The 22,420-nt window shown below is 43.2% G+C and overlaps 1 pseudogene; it reads left to right on the forward strand.

Moving 5' to 3' along the window:
* The window catches only part of LOC111964468 (lipoxygenase homology domain-containing protein 1-like), a 53,955-nt pseudogene that overhangs the window by 23,271 nt on the left and 8,264 nt on the right, over positions 1-22,420 (forward strand).

Below are 22,420 nucleotides of genomic sequence, written 5' to 3' on the forward strand. Positions count from 1 at the left end.
AATCCTTGTCATATGAAGAGAAATTATACATAAAATGTATCGGTGCTCATCGGCCATTGGAAATAAGCATTACACAACAAGCTAGAAATCGCAAATGCAACAATGAGTGGTTTGGAAGGAATCAGTGGCTAAATGCAAGCATTGCAAAGCAATCAGTGGATTGCAAAGCTATTCAGTGGAGTGGCTGTGTGGTCCCATGTCTAAGATTAAGTGTCTTGTTTCCTAGTTTAAATCCTAAACATTCAACATTGGCCAGGCTGTCAATGAAGCATGAGTTGTGCCACGCTCAAAACAACTGTTAACTCGGGAACTGCAAAATCTGACTTTATTTAGTTAAAGAAAACTGGTAACTTGGGGAAAACGAGCTATAATTGGGAAAATACGTTTTGAACTTTCATCGGAACTCGGGCCTCTTTCTAGAGCTACAACCTGACGATCACTGACATCATCAGGATTCAACCTTTTTTTCCCAAAATCCCAGTTGTCTTGAAAGCACCGTAAATACAGAGAATGCCAGACTGATGACAAGGTTTGATGACAYAATGTGCCCACGAAGGACCTCCGCGCCACCTTCCTGTTCACGTGAGCACAGCACAACAAGGTGAGTCCAAAAATGTCTTGTATGCTGCTGCATAAATTATGTAATATGCCAGGGAGATATGTATAATGTAGCTAAGAAAGTAATACTAAGTGTATGTTGTGTAGTAAGCTGGTAGTAGCTCATGTGCCTATTTTCACCTCTTAATTTCACCTACTGTTCTGACTTGGTGGTGCACATGTAGCCTATAACCTGTTATTGAGAAATGTAATCATCGAATATTGTAAGAGCTTTCATTGTCTGCTTATATACCCCCTTTATTTATCATATGGTCTTGACTTGGTGTACAGAGAGAACACTGTAAGAATGGCCCATGTTCTGAATTCTGTTGCTGTACATTTCAAAGGTGCTGAAAAAAATAGTTATATTGACTACGTCCATCCTAGCTCGCTCATTAATGTCTTAATCAAAATGACAGATTGCCTCTTATCCGCCTTTCGTCCCCTTATGCCATAGTTTGTACATCTGAAATGTCAGTGGAAACCACATTTGTTAAAGCAAGTCAGCCATATCAGCTATATTTTTGAAAAAGGAAGTAAATGAGGCTGAATTAACTGTTTCACTGCCAGACAAGGCTCTGCTGATAGCCAAGGGCAGAAGTGGTAAGGTGTTGGGACAGCTTTATGTAGSCCCTAACAGTTCGTGGGCACCGTTATAGTGCAATTAATGTATTGTTTAATATTGTGCTGTGTACCGCCTTTGCTGGCATGCATCCCAATTTATTTATTTTTTGCCACACCAAGATTTACAAGTTAAAATCTCTACTGAAGCAGACCAATGTCCAACTTGGATTCACCATGCCAAAAGTTTTTTTCCTGCTGTGCATGATCAATGAGGACATTCCCTCTGATGTGGATGAGATGTATGACCAAATGCTCAAGCCAGGCTTGATGCAAATGAATGCATGCGAAACATTGTTTTATTTTCATTCATTTGTTTAATTTAATTTCTTACATTTGATTACAGACAGTAAACCTGTGTTGCAATTACATCTGAACATTGCATGAATGATTGTAGAGCAGTGGTCACCAACCGGTCGATCACGACTGGTCGAATCTTCAAGGCATTCCTYGTCGATCATCAAACATTTCTGTAGAAAAGCCAACGATAAAGGCATAAAGGCTTGCACTCCTTTGTTTCCCGTATTGCGCTGTTGACGGTATGTGTAGTTGATTCAGAAGCCCTGCGCACCGGGTGGGCAAAGTGGTCCCATTTTGAACCAATTAATTTGTCTGCGGACAAGGAGATCTGTGGCTAAAGGAGATCTGTGGCTAAATCGAGTGTGCCTACTGTGGTGGCCAATCAGATAGCGCCTTCCACCAGCAAACACATCTGCACCAGAATCAATAAAGCAAGAGTAAAAAGTCTGGAAATCTGGACAATATAGAACAAATACAAAACTTAAAATATACCAGAGCTGTGTACTGGCAACTCTCCGTTATGGTTCAGAATGCTGCAAAATGACAGAAGCAGAGTTGAAAAAATGACACCTTCCACACAACTTCCCTCCGGAGAATCATGCACATCGTCGGGCCAAACACAATATCAAACACCAACCTCCTTAGACAAACGAAGCAGGAAGCCATGGATACCATGCTCAAGAGACACCGCTGGAGCTGGATTGGACACTTCCTGAGAAAGAGTACACTCCTAGGAAAAAAAGGTGCTATCTAGAACCTAAAAGGGTTCTTTGGCTGTTCCCACAGGAGAACCTTTTGAATAACCCTTTTTGGTTCCAGGTAGAACCCTTTTTGGTTCCAGGTAGAACCATTTCCCCGGAGGGTTCTACATGGAATCCAAAAGAGACCCGAAGTCTTGTGTTAGCTCCCAGATCTAATATCTAGGCTTTAGCTCAGTGGGCTAACTTGGTTTTGAGTGGTTAATCTGCCTAATTTCTCTACAGGCTGATGAGTTCCTGATCGAGGCGGTGCCGTTGGGGCTTGTGTGCAGGGTGCGTATTGGCCATGATGGGTAGGGCGGAAGTTGCGGCTGGTTCCTGGATAAGGTGTTGGTCAGGGAGGAGGGCCAACCAGAGTCAGTGGCCATAGAGTTCCCCTGTAACAGGAAAGTCAACCAACCAGCCAATCACATGATATCTTTAATAACATAATGGGAGCATGACCAACTAACTAACTTAAAATAATTAGAGGCAAAATGTCAAGGCAATGTTCTCGCGCTCCTCTGAGACTGCATTGACGGTAAACACTGCATATGTCAGCTCAATCGGAAATGACCTTGACATTTAAATCGTGCTACAGCTCTGATCTTCAGCGCTACGGATTGAATCGAGCCCTTACCCAACATTTTTAACTGACATTGACCCAATTTATTGAAATGAAAATTTCAGAGAGTTTGGAAAGTTACTTTCATGGGATACATGGACTAGTGCTATGCGACAGGGACTTTTTCCCCTGATAATGATTTTCATCTAAATCACTCACTTCCCTCACTAGTAAAAGTAAAAGCACCAAACAGCCAATCACACAGTGTTTCACTAACAGCCGTACTGCCTCAGGGAAGACAGTCATCCGGACTGGCCACGCCCAGTCTGTCTCTAATGGCCGTTCTCCAATGGACACGCTTAAGCAGTTAGCCAGCTGATGGACCAGCATCCCATTACAAATAGGGACTAAACACACTGTGGCCAGCCAGGTCTCTCTCCCTCCAGTAACTGGAGCTAAACCACAAGTCTGGGGTGCCCTGTTACACCGTAACACTTTCCTCCTTCAACCTCTAGGCTATACATTAAGCAATGTTGAGTGAAAGTGTTTTAGGTTGTATACCTGTGCCTTGTAGAGGTGCGGTTGATTCAAATGGAGTATCTCCTTTTGGGTGTATTTTATGCCAGGTGGTTGGACCGGAATGAGGACGATGGACAGATCGTTCGTGAGTTAGTGCCAGCAGGAGATGGTCTGCGTCTCCACAGTGAGTCAACCATGAAACAGACAACACTTTAGTTGAGTTTATTTGCACAAATAGAAAGACAGTTTGTACAGAGTTTTAAAAAACAACAACATTATGTGCAGGTGGGGGGAAAAAAACAAAATGGCTTGTCGAGTAGCCCCCCCCATGGTCATTAATCACACAGACTCAGCAGTCTGGACAAACTAACAATCGAAAGATACTTGATATGTTTCAAAAGACATCAAGTACAGGTGTTCTATCCTAATTTGATCACTCTGTTGTCACAGAGAATTTTCCTGCGCAGCAGCAAATGCAAATTGTAGTGTATCGAGGTTTAAAAAGGCTTGTCAAGTTTGTAATTTCCACTTTAAAATATCAGACTTGATTTATCCTAACAAAAAAAATATCAACCCTTATAAAAATGTCCATTAATTATAAATCACCTAATAATTCACATTTCCTGCATAAATTTCTTGCTGTGAGAAACGTGTCAAATTAAGATAGCGTATCTGTAGGAGAAACATTATACTACAGATGTTCACATACTGTAGCTAGTGTGAATATACAGTACAATGAAAAAATAAAATCTGAAAATGAAAAACTCAAGGCCCCATTTAAAGTTGTGTGTGTGTCTACAAGAGGAAAAACCCATGCCTCATGTCTTTTAAGATGTCAACTACCATATCTCGGTGAAGACAGGCAACATCAATGGGGCCAGCTCGGACTCCAAGGTGTTTGTTAAGTTGTACGGAGAGAAGGGCGACACCACGAGGATACTCCTGGTGGTCTCGGACAACGACCTGAGTAACTACTATGAGACGGGGCAAACTGATATCTTCACTGTCGAGACCTACGACATCGTACAACTCTATTCTTTATGTTTTATAAACGTAGAAAATACAGATAGAATACACTATCAGAAACCTAGAAACGTKGATTACAGTCATCTTATTTATACCAACTTATTCCTACAGTATGCAATTATAGTGTATGTCTCAGGTTTTTGGAGTTGTATGGTGCCTTAAACATCAGAGTTGTGGGTTTGATTCCTGATTGGGTCTCACATACTGACAACGCTAACTGGATAAAAGCATCTATAATGACCATCAATCCCACCATGATTCTTACTTCCTGATTTCTCTCTGTAGATCCACCGTCTMCTGATTGGCCACAATAACAAGGMTCTGGGTGCWGTTTGGTTCCTGGACATTGTTGCAGATCATTGTGCCAGTCCATGGATAGCAGTACAAGTTCCCCAGCCACCGCTGGCTCTGTAAGGAGGAGGCTGATGGGAAGATGGAGGTAGAGATCTACCCCAGCGAGACTCTGGACATCGAGAAACGTAACAGGACGTTTACTAGAGTTTATATTCTGAGACAGCACATGCATTATACTGTACAGGGCAGTGGGTAGCCTAGTGGTTCGAGTGTTGGGCCAGTAAGGTTTCTAGTTTGAATCCCTGAGCCAAACAAGGTGAAAAATCGATTGAGCAAGTCACTTAACTCTAATTGCTCCAGGGTCACCGTTGATAATGGCCGACCCTGGCCATGACTTCACTCTCTGAGGGTGTCACAGGGGGAGTGGGATATGCAAAACACACATATTCCAATTCTCARATGCGTATTAACAGACTCGTGTGAAATGGGACAAATAAGCTTCACCCTTTACCCGCATGCTGTGCCAGAGAATTCTATTATATCATGTTAAAGTTAAATGAATATATTTACAGTGTGTATTTATTTTGGCCAGAGCAGAGGTAATATTTATACACACTAGGTGCTGTACTAGAGCTTTCAAATACACTGAGGCATTTGTATACACAATGTAGCTACCCAAGTTRTCTCAAGAACACCCAATGGAAAAAGTACAGGAATACCCAAAATGATAGAATACCTCCATGGGCACTGAATAAACCTGTAACCAAATGACTTCACTTGATAAATACAGTTCTGTCCTGCAAGTGATGAACTCCTACTTAGTGATGATGATGGATTGTGGTGCATTAGCCCACTCTCCATCATCCTGCCATTGTCTAATTGGTTAGTGACATGTTGCTCTGCCCTCTCGTTTYCAGTGATAAACTGCGAGATCACAGCGGTTACGGGGAACAGCGCGCGAAGGTGGCACCAACGTCAATGTGTTCTGTCAGATCTATGGAGAGGACGGCAAGACTGAGCTCATCTGCCTCGAGAGCCGCTCCTACGACTTTGAGCGCGGGACCACAGAGATATTTCAAGTCAGACTCGGTCAGTGAACCAGTAGAAGTAGTCACATTCATTGGCTTCAAATTGTGGGAAGGAAAGTATTTTCCTTTTTGTGAATTAGTTGGATTCACGAAGAGCACAGCTGTCATTGGTTTTGAGAAGACTTAGCGTAAAATCAGGCATTCTGCCATGTTGTGGAGTGAAGAGGACAAATCTCTGAATAACCACCATTGGCCTGTCTTACAGTCTCTCACCCCTCAGATCGAGGCACTGAATGTGGGCAAATTATTCAAGATCTGCATCGGGTAGGACGGTTCTGGTATGGGCGACGGGTGGTTCCTTGAGACGGTGGACGTCAAGTGGCTCGCTATGGTGCAGAGGGAGGTGGCGAAGGAGAAGCCGAAGGATGACAAGAAGGAGGACGAGGAGCATGTGACAGAGCTCCAGGAGGTGGTGGAGAGCGTGACTTTTCCCTGTCAGCGCTGGCTGGCCCGTGACGAGGAGGATGGGGAGATCGTGGTGAAGCTCCTCCCAGAGGACTACTGAGACCRGGAGGGCTTATGTATACATCAACATCTACGGAGAGATCGTCGACAAGGGCCGAGCGGAGACTCAGGAAGTCCCAACAACCTGACCACATTTGAGAAAGGGCAGGTGAGACGTCTGTCAATATGATGATGATGGTGTCAATATCTGAGTCGCTGTTGAACTACAACCTCTTTCCCATTGACCTAGCTGTTTGACCTTTGTGCACGGTCCCCTGTTGTTACGAATCAAATAAATTAAAACATTTAAACAATTATTGATCATTGAACAGGTACCTTTTTATTAACCTTTTATTTTTGCCTTTGAACTCTGACCTTTCCCGTGGTTCTCTGCGGGGTTCAGGAGGACGTATTCTCCATCCCGGGCCATCGATCTGGGCGTTCTTAAGAAGCTGAGGATTCGCCATGACAACAGCCAGCCTCATGCCGCCTGGTTCCTGGACTGGGTGGAGATAGTAGACAACAAAGACAACACCACGTACGGGAGGGGAGGAGGCAGGCACAGGATTACACAATAAGAGAGGATTATTAACCACTTTATTATACCATTTGAGATAATATTGCCTATTTTCTATTTTCTTATTACCACTTATCTACATTCTACACCATATGACACACCATACATGRATATCTATATAGCTAGGAAGGTGATTTATAGATAAATAGCCGGTCCAAAAAAACATCTCTTCCAAGACTGCCTGTATGTTTGAGAAAAGGTGTGGTTTTGCAGGATATAAAAAGGTCTGCCCATTGGTCTAAGAAAACAACTGCACAGCTCCCCTTGGTGGTCAGAAATGGTATTTATGGGGTTATTATCAAGTCACAGACAGACAGGCAGATAGGCCTAGAAGCCTGGCCGTCTAGGCTAGTGGCAGACAGACAAAAACTGTGTTCTAGGTACTACTTCCCCTGTAAACGGTGGTTTGATGACWTTTGATGACATTGATGAGGACGACTGACAGATCACCAGGGAGCTGGTCTCTGTGGACAAGGCCRTTTATGAAGAAGGGTGATGATGAGGAGGAGGAGAAAGACTCCAGTTCAACACTCGTCRTGGAGCAGAAGGGTGATAAATACASACKCCAGTGMCTAGAATTACAAATTGTTTGCTCCTGTTATTTTCAGAGCAATTTTCATAAGAAAAAATATGTTGTATGTTCTATTCCTTCTGGAAAATAACAGATGCAAACATCTAGYCCTAGTTACCCACATTTCATTAATCAGTAGTTATACAGTATATCATTTGATTGAATAATATCAACGCATTATACCATGAATACATTCTTATCTGATTTGGTTGATCTCTCTCTCTGTCAGCCATGTCCACCACCTTCACAATGAGGGTAAAGACTGGAGYRYAGAAGTYTGCTGACACRGATGCCAACGCATTTGCCACRCTGTACGGCACGAAATAGACATTTTGATAATACACACGTTTGTGTCTGTGATCGTGTGCATTTGAATATACTACTAACTGTGCCATTTACTGCTGTGTGTTTTCACAGGCAGTTATGTGACACGAATACATAAGACAGAGAGGTTTCATCRGACACATTGGTGCGGCTGCCTGGGTTAACATTGGGTTAACCGAGTAGTGTGTCAAGAAGCAGTGCGTCTTGGCAGGGTCGTGTTTTTCGGCCTCTCCCGAGTTCGTACCGGAGTTGGAGCGATGGGACAAGACCGTAACTACCAATTAGATATCACGAAAATAGGGGAGAATTTTTTTAAAAAGGGGGTAAAAAATAAATAAAAATTAAATTAAGACTGAGAGACAGACACACAGACACACACACAGTCCTTGTGATATGATGTGTTATGCCTGTGCAGCGGCCGCAGCAGGCTGGTTCCTTGACCAGGTAGAGGTTGACGCCCCGTCCCTGGGCCAGATGCTAAGGTTCCCCTGTGGTCGCTGGCTGGACAAGGGAGAGGAAGAACGACAACGGGGCCATCGTCAGGGACTTGTTCCCTGCAGACCTCCAGACTGATTTCGACAAACCATGTAAGAACCAACCTGCATCATGCTATACTTAGATAACCCATATTATAGCCTACTAGCCAGCGTACCACAACCCTATACAGTTTTACTATCTTACATCATACCATATCAGGTCATATCAGCACACTGTACTTATTGTAGATAATCCATATCTTACAGGACKTTATCCTAGCAACTACCATGCCATATCATACCCGTGTTTCCCCTCTGTCGCAGTTGTGCCGTACGAGATCAAAACCAGTGACCTGTTTGCAGCGGGTACGTGTTCACCGTGCTGTACGGTCGAGACGGGGTGTGCAGCCAGCAGAGGTCTCTCTGTGTCAACAAGAGGGAGTGGACCATGTAGTTTGAGAGGGGAGCTGAGCACATGTTCATCGTTGAGGTGAGACCACACTGTAGTCACCTATTAAAACACTGTATAGAGCAGACAGTTGAGTAAGGAATATATGGTTCTTTAATGAGGATGATGGTGATGATGAAGAGGAGGATAATGTGGGGGATGATGCTCTTGATCCTCATGATGATGATGATGTTTCTGTAACACCATGCAGTTGGAGGACATGGGTGACATCATAGAGAAGATCTATAGTGGTCATGACAACTGAGGGAGAAACGGAGGCTGGTGTCATTTAAAAAAGCTTGCACTGTGAAATCGCTCACAATCAATGATTATTGTGAGCATTTTTAGGACCGCGGTTAGAGCAGACGACTGCTGAGGAAGAGCATGATACACAGTAGAAAGGCTACTTACTACGCTACAGATCAAGGATAAGCTTACCCTTCACAAATCTTAACCTTAACCATATGGGGGGAAATGCACAAAACTGATCTTAGTCCAGTGTCAAAGGTCAGAGCAATCCTACACCCGCATTCAGTAAAAAGAGACGGATGACGTCATATTATAAATCAAAACAATACCATTTCTAGTCACAAGGTGGTGCTCTTCTCACGGAGAGACCTGGTGTGTTTTCAGTCACTCAAGCATTGCTGCTCTGTGTCTCTCTAGGGGTCGGAGACTATCATCTTCTCTTGTGAGTGCTGGCTGGCCAAGTCAGAGGATGACGGAGAGACAGTGAGAGAATTAGTACCTTCTGACATCATAACGGAGAAACTACTACGAGACGGAACCCTGAAAGTCAATGAGATTGAGGTGGAAGATGCACGGGAGAGTACATACACACAAACGCAAGCGAACACATACGCACACACACACACACACACTGAGGAGGAAGGCTCGGTGGAAAGTACACACACATGCACACACATACACACCGGAGGCTGGCCATTCCAGCAGAATGTGCCTTTTCGTTTGTCAGATTCTTTGTCTGCCTGCCTTCTTTGTCTGACAGGTAAATGATGTGGCAGTTCTCTGCTCGAAATTGATGTCTTTCTCTGCTGCAGTCACACAGTGTTGGGAWTTTGTACCCATTTGGACACTTCAGCCCATTATTATGCTTTCTGTCTGTGGGTTATCTCAGTCTGTGTTTTATGTTATCTGTCCACCTACAATGTGTCTGTGACGACGGGTGGCGTTTACAACGCGGGCACGGATGCCAACGTTTTCCTCACCATCTACGGAGACCTGGGCGGCACGGGTGAACACAAACTCAGCAAGTCTGAGACAAACAGGAACAGGTTTGAGAGGGGAGCGGTAAGAGACAGAACAACACACCATATACATGACCTTCTGTCATTTCTGTATATTATTTGTGCTTGAGTAGGTTTATTGGCTTTTGCATCACAACATAAAAGGTAGTGATGTTGTTATACAATAATTGTACAGTGATATTAAGGCAATATAGAAGGAAAATACTAATTCATGTGTCTTTCTGGGTCATTTTAACCACTAGGCTACCTGGGGCGGCAGGTATTGGGCCAGTAACCGAAAGGTTGCTAGATTGAATCCCTGAGCTGACAAGGTAATCTGCCCCTGAACAAGGCAGTTAACCCACTGTTCCCCGGTAGGTCGTCATTGTAAATAAGAATTTGTTCTTAACTGACTTGCCTAGTTAATAAAGGTTAAATAAAACATTWAAAAAATTATACTGCTTGTGTTGAATGTGCCTCCTATTTCAGGTGGATACATTCTCCAAAGAGGCGGTGGACCTGTACCAGYTGTTTAGAATTAAGATTCGCCATGACAACAGCATGGTGAGTGCTGATTGGTACCTGGACTACGTAGAGGTGGTTSATGAGGATCTGGAGGAGGTCTTAGTGTTCGATGTAGGAGCGCTAGTTGTCCAGGAAAAGAGAGGACAGATGCATCGAGAGAATGTTCTATGTCAAGGTACTGTGTTTGTGTGCCACAGTGTGTATACACCAATGTATTTGTGAACTATACTTCTGCTAGGGAAATCAGTTAAGAACAAATTCTTATTTACAATGACGGCCTACCAAAAGGCAAAAGGCCTCCTGCGGGGACAGGGGCCTGGGATTAAAAATAAAAAATAATACCTTATTATGAGCAACACACATCACAAAACGAGAGTGAGTGGTGTGTGTGTGTTGTGTGCGTGTGTGTGTGTGTGTGGTGTTGTGTGTGTGTGTGTGTGTGTGTGTGTGTGTTGTGTGTGTGTGTGTGTGTGTGTGTGTGTGTGTGTGTGTGTGTGTGTGTGTGTGTGTGTGTGTGTGTGTGTGTGGTGGTGTGTGTGTGTGTGTGTGGTGTGTGTGTGTGTGTGTGCGTGCGACGTGCGTACGCGATGTGTTGTGGCACACAGACCCTGACAAAGTGTGTGTGACCTGACCTGTGAATTTTCACAGTGAGAGCTGGGAGACTATCCAAGGCTGGGAAGAAGAGTCAGCCCTGTCCATGAGGTGTGACGCAACATGAGCAGAGAGTGGTGAATGAGGACATCAAAGAAGAGCACCATAAATGACACATACTGCAATATAAACCACACCACAAGACATAAAGAGTTGTGAAAAAATACTGCATTTTCACCAGTTGCATACATTGCAATAAGCTGATTGAAAACTCCAGGATAAGTTTACACTTTGTAGAGGCAGGTTGGAGAAACAACTGTACACATATACCACAGTCAAAACACATGACCTTGTGTCTTTGCGGTCATGCCATCACTTCACCATCTCAACGGGGCAGAGACCAGCCAGTACAGCAGCAGGGTCTATGTGGTACCATGGGCCAAACCACACCAGACGGAGGGCGTGGTGGACCTGCCTGGGGGGGAAGGGTGCTCGATTCTGGGTCTGGAGTCTTCGAGTCGCATGGCGTTGCGTGGGAGAGATCAGGAAGGTGGAGGTATGGGTCACAGGACATTAGCATACGAATATTCATTTCCAAAGAAAAGTGGTGGTGAACAAATAATACTGTGATAAAGAAGAAAATGCCCGCACACAGTTTAATGCTGTAACAATGCACGTGCTTTTTCCTGTACCATGTTATCACAACAGAGTTTAGACACAGATGTCTTATGCGTGAAGGTCACAAATATGCTGATGGATGTGGTTGCTCCATGCCCTCCCTATAGCTCAGACGGGGCCTCTCCTGAGAGCTGCTAGCTGGTTGATGAGCTAGCTGTTGCCATGCCAACCAAAGGGGTCAAATATGTTTTCCAGTGTAAGTGCTGGTTATGGAAACAGGATGAGCCTGAGCTCAATTTCGAGTCTTATAGGAAAGGGTCTGAATACTTATGTAAATAAGGTTTTTATTATTTTATACATTTGCAAAAATGTTCATCCATTTTAGAATAAGGCTGTAACGTAACAAAATGTGGAAAAAGGGAAAGGGTCTGAATAATTTCCGATATATAAAAAAAAAATATATATATTTCACCTTTATTTAACCAGGTAGGCCAGTTGAGAACAAGTTCTCATTTACAACTGCGACCTGGCCAAGATAAAGCAAAGCAGTGCGACACAAACAACACAGAGTTACACTTGGAATAAACAAACGTACAGTCAATAACAGAATAGAAAAGTCTATATACAGTGTGTGTAAATGAAGTAAGATTAGGGAGGTAATGCAATAAATAGGCCATAGTGGCAAAATAATTACAATTTAGCAATTAAACACTGGAGTGATAGATGTGCAGAAGATGAATGTGCAAGTAGAGATACTGGGTTGCAAAGGAGCAACAAAAACAAATAACAATATGGGGATGAGGTAGTTGGGTGGGCTTATTACAGATGGGCTATGTACAGGTGCAATGATCTGTACGCTGCTCTGACAGCTGATGCTTAAAGTTAGTGAGGGAGATATGAGTCTCCAGCTTCAGTGATTTTTGCAATTTGTTCCAGTCATTGGCAGCAGAGAACTGGATGGAAAGGCGGCCAAAGGAGAAATTGGCTTTGGGGGATGACCAGTGAGATATACCTGCTGGAGCACATGCTACGGGTGGGTGCTGCTATGGTGACCAGTGAGCTGAGATAAGGCGGGGCTTTACCTAGCAAAGACTTATAGATGACCTGGAGCCAATGGGTTTGGCGACGAATATGAAGCGAGGGCCAGAATATGACCCATACATTTTAAAACCATGTCTATCTTTATTTCCCAAACACAATCTCTATCTGTCTTTTAATAATTTTTAGCAACTTTTAACACAGGCTTACACTTAAACACTTTGTACTTTTTCTTATTTTTTTTACACTTATAGCATATGCCAGGCCCTGTTGTTCCCTCATATCCCAGCAATGCTTTGTATTACGCCTGGGAAGAAAGCACTTCAATTTGCTCAACTTGCCATTGGCTCAACCATTGACTGAACTTACCCCATGGCCATTGGCACAACATACCCCAAAACACAAATGTTTACTATATTAGCTCACTCAGCTYCAAGGATGCACTTTCATGCTAGGTTTAGGACCTCATATTGAAGCTTATGAAGACCCCAACTGATGTATAGAACAATRTTAAAAMMATCTSCTTTYGTTTAGATACAAYCATCATGATACTTCTAACACAATACATTCATTTGACTTGGTGAAAATCTGTTCTCTTCCTTCTTCCTTCACACTCCATGAAATMATGACCTCTRGCTAAATATTTGGTCACATGATTCATTTTTTGAATGGTTTCCTAGAATCAAGGYTGGCTCAACTTACCCCTTTGYCTCAACTTACCCCACTCTCCCCTACAAGGAAATGTCTTAACATGTACTTTTTGTCACATTGATTAGTTTGGTTTATCTGTTTGGTTTAACTGGCAGCATATGAATTGTTTAATTTGATTGAGTGATTGATTCATTGACTGATTATTAATCATTGTCTGTCTGTTATTGTCAGATTATCTATGAGGTGACGGTGGTGACGGTGGTGACGGTGGTGACGGTGGTGACGGTAGATGTTCTGAATGCAAGAGCAGACACCCAGATCTACCTGTCTGTGTCACCACAGAGGGCATCTTGCTGCAGAACAATGAGGACAGGTACAGTGCCACACACACACCTGACCCTGACCAAACACACACCTGACCAATTTCTCACACCTGACCAAACGTTCACAGGCAACTAAACACACTGATTAAACGCTATCAAACACAGCTGACCCAAAAGTTCACCCATATGACCAAATGTTCACACTTCAACAAATACATARATTTAACACACCCAAATAAACACACCCCAATTAGCCAACATAAAGTGGTTTTGAAACGGCCAAACTGCAATTCTATTCCACATTCATCCACATAAAAAAACTATATTTGAATAGTTGTACTTACTGTAGATCACAGTGCATGTGATGTGGACTAGTGGTGTGTTTACAGTTTTTTTTTTAACTCTCCCATAAAGCATTGCGCTCACACTCTGGCTGTCGTTAGGATTGAGCGGGGTCAGGAGGACATGTTCACCCTGGAGGTCGATGACATTGCTACCCTGGGGAAGATGAAGGCTCGTATCGACGGCTCTGGTAGCCAACTGGTTGGCTGGACAAGGTCAGTTGGCTGGATAAGGTCAGCACTGACAACATGTCACAGTTTACCGGCTCAATACAACACCGTCTTTGTCTTTGACCTTTTTGAGCAGTAATTGCTCCATGTTTACAGTAAGAATATAATACAGTACCATACAGTCAGTGGAGGCTCCTCATAGGAGGAAGGGGAGGACCATCCTACTCAGTGAATTTCGGGGGGGAAAAAATAATTAAACATAGATAAGTTATCCTTTTTAGATAAAACTATACTACACTGAACAAAAATATAAGTGCAACATGGAACAATTCTGAGTTAGTTCATATAAAAAAATCTGTCAATTGAAATACATTCATTAGGCCCTAATCTATGAATTTCACATGACTGAGAATACAGATATGCATCTGTTGATCACAGATACCTTAAAAAAAGGTAGGGGCGTGTATCGGAAAACCAGTCAGTATCTAGTGTGACCACCATTTGCCTCATGCAGCGCGACACGACACATCTCCTTCACATAGAGTTGATCAGGCTGTTGTTTATGGCCTATGGAATGTTGTCCCACTCCACCTCAATGGCTGTGCGAAGTTGCTGGATATTGGCGGGAACTGGATCATGCTGTCATACACATCGATACAGAGCATCCCAAGCCTGCTCAATGGGTGACATGTCTAGTGAGTATGCAGATCATGGAAGAACTGAGATATTTTCAGCTTCCAGGAATTGTGTACAGATCCTTGCGACACAGAGGATTTTTGCGCCTGGTCAAAGACAGCTGTTGTGTTGTGCACTAAAGTCCACAAGCAAAGGGAAAAGGTGAGAGGAGGAGATGCGAGAAGGAATTATGCAACTAGCTAAAGTAGCGGACTAAACTCCACTCCATGGTGAAGGAAGTTTATGATTTCACCGAGAAAGAGAACGAGAGACCAGGCTTTGTGGAATCTAGCTCCGACTACATAGATACACCCAAGTCAATACTTGATGAAATCATGAAACCCCTACCCTGTACCTATGTTTGTCCTCTGTAGTTGTGTTCCTTTCTCTGTTTGCTGAAATCCACACCTTTTCAATAAGGGTTAATCAAACACAACCGCCAACTTCTTGCTAATTTCTGATGGCAATTTAGTGCGTATGTGCATGGGTCTATTGAATAAATGCCCACGGCGAGGCGTGGTTTAATGTGACCACTCCCTCGAGTATGGTACAGCCGTGTACCATGCTGACCACACCGCTCGCGTTACGTGCCCGAGCATTGCAAAATACATTTACACATACATTATTCAATCATTGCATCCACACTGCTCGCACGTCTGCACAGCCAGGCGTGCGAGCAGTCCTGCCTCTCCCATCTCCTCWTTGGTTTTTAGGAGCATATACCCACATGGGTGAACTGAMGTCCACACTCCAGTCCAGTTGGTGGTGGTAATGCACSTTAAAGTTGGTTGCCAACCGCCATATAAAGTCCAAAGAAGAAGACGACCGAAGGAAGAGAGATTACTAGACGGGAACTCGGTTTACCCTTTTATCTGTGGATTAATTGTCAGAGTAGAGGACCTTGTGCATTTCAGGTAAAAATAGCAACCCAATGTTTATATCCTGGGACAAATTAGCTAGCAACAGCAAGCTAAATTGCCATGAATGTTTAATGCTTTTCGACCTGTCCCCAAATTAATACAGTTGGTTCAGAGTTAGTTTTTGATATTTCAACCAGRTTGTCCTGATCACTTCTGGTGTGGGTTGACAAAATCAACATGTGCATGCCCGGTGTAGTCAGCATGGCAGGGCACTCCCGTTAGACCCATGGAATTAGCCTAACTTCCACTTTTTTGCCGTTTCAGTAAACGTTTTCGGCAGCCTCACGTGTCGATACTAACATACAGTGGGGAGAACAAGTATTTGATACACTGACGATTTTGCAGGTTTTCCTACTTACAAAGCATGTAGAGGTCTGTAATTTTTATCATAGGTACACTTCAACTGTGAGAGACGGAATCTAAAACAAAAATCCAGAAAATCACATTGTATGATTTTTAAGTAATTAATTTGCATTTTATGCATGACATAAGTATTTGATACATCAGAAAAGCAGAACTTAATATTTGTACACAAACCTTTGTTTGCCAATTACAGAAGATCACACGTTTCCTGTAGTTCTTGACCAGGTTTGCACACACTGCAGCAGGGATTTTGGCCCACTCCTCCATACAGACCTTCTCCAGATCCTTCAGGTTTTGGGGCTGTCGCTGGCAATACGGACTTTCAGCTCCCTCCAAAGATTTTCTATTGGGTTCAGGTCTGGAGACTGGCTAGGCCACCCCAGACCTTGAGATGCTTCTTACGGGGGCCACTCCTTAGTTGCCCTGGCTGTGTGTTTCGGGTCGTTGTCATGCTGGAAGACCCAGCCACGACCCATCTTCAATGCTCTTACTGAGGGAAGGAGGTTGTTGGCCAAGATCTCGCGATACATGGCCCCATCCATCCTCCCCTCAATACGGTGCAGTCGTCCTGTCCCCTTTGCAGAAAAGCAATCCCCAAAGAATGATGTTTCCACCTCCATGCTTCACGGTTGGATGGTGTTCTTGGGGTTGTACTCATCCTTCTTCCTCCAAACACGACGAGTGGAGTTTAGTCCAAAAAGCTCTATTTTTGTCTCATCAGACCACATGACCTTCTCCCATTCCCCTCTGGATCATCCAGATGGTCATTGGCAAACTTCAGATGGGCCTGGACATGCGCTGGCTTGAGCAGGGAGACCTTGCGTGCGCTGCAGGATTTTAATCCATGACGGCGTAGTGTGTGTACTAATGGTTTTCTTTGAGACTGTGGTCCCAGCTCTCTTCAGGTCATTGACCAGGTCCTGCCGTGTAGTTCTGGGCTGATCCCTCACCTTCCTCATGATCATTGATGCCCCACGAGGTGAGATCTTGCATGGAGCCCCAGACCGAGGGTGATTGACCGTCATCTTGAACTTCTTCCCATTTTCTAATAATTGCGCCAACAGTTGTTGCCTTCTCACCAAACTGCTTGCCTATTGTCCTGTAGCCCATCCCAGCCTTGTGCAGGTCTACAATGTTATCCCTGATTTCCTTACACAGCTCTCTGGTCTTGGCCATTGTGGAGAGGTTGGAGTCTGTTTGATTGAGTGTGTGGACAGGTGTCTTTTATACAGATAACGAGTTCAAACAGGTGCAGTTAATACAGGTKATGAGTGGAGAACAGGAGGGCTTCTTAAAGAATTCTTACTGGTTGGTAGGTGATCAAATACTTATGTCATGCAATAAAATGCAAATTAATTACTTAAAAATCATACAATGTGATTTTCTGTATTTTTGTTTTAGATTCCGTCTCTCACAGTTGAAGTGTACCTATCATAAAAATTACAGATCTCTACATGCTTTTTAAGTAGGAAAATCAGCAAAATCGTCAGTGTATCTAATGCTTGTTCTCTCCACTACATGGCTGTCACAACAACATATATTTGCATGATCCTTATTCTGCCACTCTTAGTTTGTTACCCGACCTGCTAACACTGACAGTGAAGATAGTAAAGCTGTCTCGTTAAACTTACGTCAGTTTGTTTACCCCTAGCTTTTTTGTCAGTTAGCTGACGTCGTCGAGAGAAGTTAATCCTGATCTAATTTGTTAGTCTTAGTAATGCCGCATAACTACTTCCAGTCTTTGCCTGCCCTTGAATGGTCTAGTTATTTATAAAAATGTATTCTTGTTGGCTTGGCTATATGTCCTGTCAATTTGCCTCCTACTGGCCCTCCAACACCACTTCCAGCAGCATCTGGTCTCCCATCCAGGGACCAACCCTGCTTAGCTACAGTGTCAAGCCAGTATAGCAGTGGGATGCAGGGTGGTATGCTATAAACATCTAATTTGTCAGATAACTTTATTAACCTGGCATATTTTCTGTCCTGAGATACTAATAAATAACGAGATAGAAATACTTATTTTTTTACAATAATTTTATAGCCTACAAACGTCATCGGAGATTCAATTGACATGCTAAATTGCCATTTGAGAAGCAGAAATTAGCAAAAAGTCAGTGGTTGTATTTGATTAACGTTTATTGAAAAAGTATACATTTCAGTAAACAAAGAAAGGCACACAACTACAGAGGACAAACATAGGTACAAGGTAGTCATTTCATGATATTTTTTGGGAAGTATTGACCTTGGGCGAATCGATGTAGTCGGAGCTAGATTACACAAACCTTGGCCTCTGCTCCACTCTGTTGGTGAAGTTCATCATGAACGTCCTTCAACAATGGAGTTGACTGTAGTCCGCTATGTGCATAGTGAGAATGTTGTATGTGACTGCTATGAAATTGAACTGTGTGGGTGATCAGGGGTGTATTCATTCCGCCGATTCTGTTGCAAAACATTTCACAAACGGAACTAACCGGGGAAGGACCTGGATTTGTCCAATGGATTTGTCCAATGGATTTGTCCAAGGTTTTCCTTGCAAAACAGAACATTTTGGAACTGTTTGGACTAATGATTACACCCCAGATCAGCTACGAGCAGGGGTATTCAACTTTTATCCTACGAGYTCCAGAGCCTTCTGGTTTTCTGTTCCGCATGATAATTAATTGCACACTGGTGTCCCGGGTCTAAATCAGGCCCTGATTAGAGGGGAGCAATACAAAAATGGAACTGGCTTCYAGGTCCAGAGTTGAGTTTTAAGGTACTAGGGCTGTGCTGACATGGCCATACTCATAATCGTATTCGTAAATTGACAGTTGATAATCGGATCAGATGATACTTGTGGTCGGAAAAAACGGAAGTGTTTTAATATGCCTAAATATATGTTGGCAAAATCCCTCCCTACACATTCTCACTTCAAAACAACTGCAGATTAGGAGCAGCGTGCGGAGGGGGTGTGTGTGTCTGTGTGTGTCTGTCCTCAACTTGCAGCGGGTAGCCAAGTTTGCTGTCACTCAGTCAGAGTGCACATCACATACAGGCAAGAGTGTGCAAAACGCTATTGAATGTGTCACTCACTGTCTGTCACCTTGATTACTCCAATTTGTCTCTCAACCTGTGCACCTACATTATACACGTTCATTTGTAGGCTAGGTTGTAGCAGCCTCACGATGGATATAGGGCAAATTCAAGTATCATGTAGTAGCCTACATCTAGTGATGTTACACATGACCAAAAGTATGTGGACACCTGCTCGTCGAACTTCTCATTCCAAAATAATCAGCATTGATATGGAGTTGGTCCCCTCTTTGCTGCTATAACAGCCTCCACTCTTCTGGGAAGGCTTTCCACTAGATGTTGGAACTAGAGGTTGACTGATTATGATTTTTTAACTCCGGTACCGATTACTGAAGGACCAAAAAAAGCCGATACCGATTAACCGGACGATTTTATTTAAGAAAATATATAAATAAAAAAGTATATATATTTGTAACAATGACAACTACAACAATACTGAATTAACACTTTTATTTTAACTTAACATAATACATAAATAAAAATCTATTTAGTCTCAAYTAAATAATGAAACATGTTCAATTTGGTTTAAATAATGCAAAAACACAGTGTTGAAGAAAGTAAAAGTGAAATATGTGCCATGTAAAAAAGCTAACGTTTAAGTTCCTTGCTCAGAACATATGAAAGCTGGTGGTTCCTTTTAACATGAGTCTTCAATATTCCCAGTTAAGAAGTTTTAGGTTGTAGTTATTATAGGACTATTTCTCTATACCATTTGTATTTCATATACCTTTGACTATTGGATTTTCTTATAGGCACTATAGTATTGCCAGCCTAATCTCAGGAGTTGATAGGCTTGAAGTCATGAACAGCGCTGTGCTTCAAGCATTGTGAAGAGCTGCTGGCAAACACATGATAGTGCTGTTTGAATGAATGCTTACGAGCCTGCTGCTGTCTACCACCGCTCAGTCAGACTGCTCTATCGAATATCAAATCATAGACTTAATTAGAATATAACAAACACACAGGAATATGAGCCTTAGGTCATTAATATGGTCAAATCCGGAAACTATAATTTTGAAAACAAAACTTTTATTCTTTCAGTGAAATACGGAACCGTTCCGTATTTTATCGAATGGGTGGCATCCCTAAGTCTAAATATTGCTGTTACATTGCACAACCTTCACTGTTATGTCATAATTATGTACAATTCTGGCAAATTAATTACGGTCTTTGTTAGGAATAAATGGTCTTCACACAGTTCGCAACGAGCCAGGCGGCCCAAACTGCTGTCTATACCCTGACTCTGCTTGCACAGAACGCAAGAGAAGTGACACAATTTCCCTAGTTAATATTGRCTGCTAACATGAATTTCTTTTAACTAAATATGCAGGTTTAAAAARATATACTTGTGTATTGATTTTAAAGAAAGGCATTGATGTTTATGGTTAGGTACATTGGTTCAACGACAGTGCTTTTTTTGCGAATGCTCTTGTTAAATCATCACCCGTTTGTCGAAGTAGGCTGTGATTCGATGACAAATTAACAGGCACCGCATTGATTATTTGCAACGCAGGACACGCTAGATAAACTAGTAATATCATCAACCATGCGTAGTTAACTAGTGATCATGTTAAGACTGATTGAATGTTTTTATAAGATAAGTTTAATGCTAGCTAGCAACTTACCTTGGGTCCTTGCTGCACTCGCGTAACAGGTGGTCAGCCTGCCACGCAGTCTCCTCGTGGAGTTCAATGTAATCAGACATAATCGCCATCCAAAAATGGCGATTACCGGTTGTTATGAAAACTTGAAATCTGCCCTAATTAATCTGCCTTGCCGATTAATCGGTTGACCTCTAGTTGGAGCATTGCTGCGGGGACTTGCTTCCATTCACCCACGAGCATTAGTGAGGTCGGGTACTGATGTTGGGCGATTAGGCCTGGCTCGCAGTCGGCTTTCCAATTCATCCCAAAGGTGTTCGATGGGGTTGAGGTCAGGGCTCTGTGCAGGCCAGTCAAGTTCTTCCACACCAATCTCGACAAACAATTTCTGTATGGACCTCGCTTTGTGCACAGGGGTATTGTCATGCTGAAATAGAAAAGGACCTTCCCCAAACTGTTGCCACAAAGTTGGAAGCACAAAATCGTCTAGAATGTAATTGTATGCTGTAGCGTTAAGATTTCCCTTCACTGGAACTAACGGGCCTAGCCCAAACCATGAAAAACAGCCCCAGACCATTATTCCTCCTCCACCAAACTTTACAGGTTGCACTATGCAATCAGGCAGGTAGCATTCTCCTGGCATCCGCCAAACCCAGATTTGTCTGTCGGATGGCCAGATGGTGAAGCGTTATTCCATCACTCCGGAGAACGCGTTTCCAGCTCTAGCAGGGCAGAAATTTGACAAACTGACTTGTTTGAAAGGTGGCATCCTATGACGGTGCCACGTTGAAAGTCACTGAGCTCTTTAGTACGGGCCATTCTATTGCCAATGTTTTTCGATTTTATACACCTGTCAGCAACGCATGTGGCTGAAATAGCTGAATCCACTAACTTGGCCATGTAGTGCACATTGACCTGCGTGAATGGAATATGAATGATAGTAACAGGTGTAATTAATACAATAATAACAGGTGTTATTAACTAAGTGGCCAACGCACGTGAGAGAGAAAGGGAGAGACATGGGTGAGGCATTGATGTCTGTAAGGGCTCGATTCAATCCGTATCGCTGAAGTTCAGCGCTATAGCGCGATTTACATTTTATAAGTAATTTCTGATTGWGCCGACATATGCAGRATTTGGGCGAATCGTGAATSCGGTCRCCACTAACGCAGGAACATTGCCTTTACATTTGTATTTTTGTATTGAGCTGTAGCACAGGTCTTCAGTGCTACGGATTTAATCGAGCCCTAAGTCTTAGGTCACAGGGTTGCTCAATCCCCAACATCCCTCTGACTTTCTCTCTTACACACTTGCTCTCTCGCTCTCTCTCTCTCTCTCTCACACACACACACACACACACACACACACACACCACAACACACACACACACACACACACACACCAACACCACACACACACACACACACACACACACACACACACACACACACACACACACACACACACACACACACACTGATCTCTACCTGCAGGCGATAGGTCACTGCATAATTCAGCCATACACACCAGACAGACAGACACGCTCACACAGCTCTGCACGGTAGGGGTAAGAGTTCGTCTGGGGTGAGCTTCATTGAATGGCACGTGAGTGTATTGACCCATTTCAGTCAMTGTGGGGTTGGAGCAGGCAGGCTGCAGCTACTGGGCTGAATCTGTTCTCCCCAGACACAGACACA

This window comes from Salvelinus sp. IW2-2015, linkage group LG5, assembly GCF_002910315.2.
Source record: "Salvelinus sp. IW2-2015 linkage group LG5, ASM291031v2, whole genome shotgun sequence".
NCBI classification, from domain to species: Eukaryota; Metazoa; Chordata; class Actinopteri; order Salmoniformes; family Salmonidae; genus Salvelinus; species Salvelinus sp. IW2-2015.